Source organism: Macrotis lagotis, chromosome 3 (assembly GCF_037893015.1).
Source record: "Macrotis lagotis isolate mMagLag1 chromosome 3, bilby.v1.9.chrom.fasta, whole genome shotgun sequence".
Classification (NCBI taxonomy): Eukaryota; Metazoa; Chordata; class Mammalia; order Peramelemorphia; family Peramelidae; genus Macrotis; species Macrotis lagotis.
The window spans coordinates 169662666-169665645 of record NC_133660.1 but is presented as its reverse complement, the minus strand read 5'-3'; the positions used below and the strand labels follow the sequence as shown (position 1 = coordinate 169665645).

The following is a 2980-nucleotide window of genomic DNA, read 5'->3' as shown; positions in this document are numbered from 1 at the left end:
ATGCCACTTGTTATTTATTTCATTTTTTAAAAGATTCCATAATATTACTGTCATATATATATATATATATATATATATATATATATGTATATATGAAAGCTTTTTCCTCCTATCTCTTAGAATTACTTCTGCCAACATTAAATCATTAAAGGAAAAAAAATGAAATAGAATAATTTTTTTTGCAAGGCAAATGGGGTTAAGTGGCTTGCCCAAGGCCACACAGCTAGGTAATTATTAAGTGTCTGAGACTGGATTTGAACCCAGGTACTCCTGGGCCGGTGCTTTATCCACTGTGCTACGTAGCTGCCCCCAAATAGAAAATTAAGATTAGAAATTTATCATTAATAAAAATTGGAGTTCACTGTGAATCTTCCATTTTGTCTGCTAACTCTGAGTTTAAAAGTGCTGCTACTTAAAATTTATTGCTTTCAAGGGGGTGGTTAGATGGCATAATGGAACTACTTCCTGGAATAAGGAAAATCTGAGTTCAAATCCAGTCTCAGATAATTACTAGCTTATGTGACCCTGGTCAAGTCATTTAACACCAATTACTTACGAAAAAAAGGAATTTATGAATTTCAGAATAAGAAATGTTGAAAGTAATGACTTCAGGCACTGCCGCCATGTCATTGTACCTGCAGGACTGCATGCAGCTGTCAATGTGTCTTCCTCCATCACATGCTGACCTTGGCAAAGCTGCCAGAGATATCTTCAGGAAAGGATTTGGTTTTGGGTTGGTGAAACTCGATGTGAAAACAAAGTCCTGCAGTGGAGTGGAATTTTCATCATTGGGTTCATCTAATACAGACACTGGTAAAGTTTCTGGAACTTTGGAGACCAAATATAAATGGCGTGAGTATGGTCTGCCTTTCACAGAAAAATGGAACACTGATAATAATCTGGGAACTGAAATCGCAATTGAAGATCAGATTTGCCAAGGTTTGAAGCTGACATTTGGCACTACCTTTTCACAAAACACAGGAAAGAAAAGTGGCAAAATAAAGTCTTCTTACAAATGGGAATGTATAAATCTTGGCTGTGACATTGACTTTGATTTTGCTGGACCTGCAATTCATGGGTCAGCCGTTTTTGGTTATGAAGGCTGGCTTGCTGGCTACCAGATGACCTTTGATAGTGCCAAGTCAAAATTAACAAGGAACAACTTTGCAGTGGGCTACAGGACTGGAGACTTCCAACTGCACACCAATATCAGTGATGGAACAGAATTTGGAGGTTCAATTTATCAGAAAGCATGTGAGGATCTGGATACTTCTGTAAACCTTGCTTGGACATCAGGCACCAACTGCACTTGCTTTGGCATTGCAGCCAAATATGAGTTGGACAGCACTGCTTCTATTTCTGCAAAAGTCAACAATTCTAGTTTAATTGGTGTGGGTTATACTCAGACCCTGAGGCCTGGAGTGAAGCTTACGTTGTCTGCACCGGTGTATGGGAAGAGCAGGAACGCTGGAGGTCACAAACTTGGGCTTGCCTTGGAATTGGAGGCCTGGTACAATCAAAGAAACCCATGGAGAAAGGATTGCTAGCAGAAGATTTGGCCTTAAAATATATTTCCAATGTGACCAGCAGGCTTTTTTTTCTAAGAGGGATGATCTAAACAAGGGATGATCCAAAAAAGAGCTGTATTTTAAATATTTAGACAGTTACTTGTTGGTGTCTAGTTAAATTGGTTACCTATCTAGTTACCAATCCTGCAGTAGTGCAGTCACCTATACATTATTTAAATGTATTTAACTGTTAAATGGCGCTACCCACCAATAATGAAATAGACCTTTATGAAAACTGGGCAATTGTGTGCATGTTTGTTTTTATGTTCCTTTTAACAAATTTGATATTACCATTGGATGAGATGGATCAATGGATGTTTTGAGATGAGGTGCAAAAATTTTGTGAATTCACCATCATTAGAAATACTTTTGGTATCTCAGAACAAAACAAATTATGAATAAAACAAATATGCATAATTGTGCCTCCCAAGTATTTAAAGAGTTAAACCTTTGATAACTAGAGTCAAATGAGTCAATTCACAAGCATTCCTGTTGGTCTTCTACTTGTCTAGATAATAATTTATTTTTCCACAAGCTTTTCACTCATGTCTGTGCCAGAAGTCCTCTTTGCCTTTAGAGTAATCTCAAACTTTTTTTTAAAAGAATAAAATAATATGAGGATATATAAAAAAAAAGAAAGTAATGACTTCAGAGTAACCTGGAAAGGCTTGTAAGAACTGAAGAAGAGTAAGGTGAACAGAATAAAATTTAAACAGCAAAAATATCAGAAAATAAAACAACTTAAGATCTCTTCTGATCATTGAAATGTCCTGCAATGATTTCATAGGACTAATGATTATCTGTGGTATTCCTCCCCTGACAACTAAGTCAAGAAGCAAAATGAATCATACTCTTGGAAATGAACAATGTGAACAATGTACTTGGTCTTGACTATTTGGTAAATTATGTAATTATAATTTTTCATTTTGTTTTAGAGTGGGTTGTAAGGTAGAAGGGAGATAAAAATGATGTTAAATGAAAAAATATAATAAAATATATAAAAAATCTCATGGTAGATAGTAAAGATGAAGCTTCATACTTATCTGGGGAATTTAAAGTACACAGGAAACCCATTAAGGAAAAGGAATCAATATACTAATGGCCTTATTCTTCTAGACACTTATCCTTCCTTTGCCCCTTTTTTAAATCATCCTTATTTTCATCTGATTCTCTGATATTTTTCCTACCTTCACAAATTGAAAATATGATCAATACATTTCTTAGATGCAATTTAAAGCAGTCATCATTTATTTAGTATGTGACCATTTTTAAATTGACAAAAATCAACATAATTGAATCATAAATTTAGAACTGGAACAAATATTAGATGCTATCCAGTTCAAACCCTTCATTTCATAAATGATGAAAGTGAGGCCAAGATAATCTCCCAAGCATACTATTTAGATCACTTT

At 35.0% G+C, this 2980-nt stretch overlaps 1 pseudogene; it reads left to right on the top strand.

Moving 5' to 3' along the window:
* The first annotated feature begins 659 nt into the window (after positions 1 to 659).
* LOC141516324 (non-selective voltage-gated ion channel VDAC2 pseudogene) lies at positions 660 to 1891 on the top strand (annotated as a pseudogene).
* The last annotated feature ends 1089 nt before the right edge of the window (positions 1892 to 2980 follow it).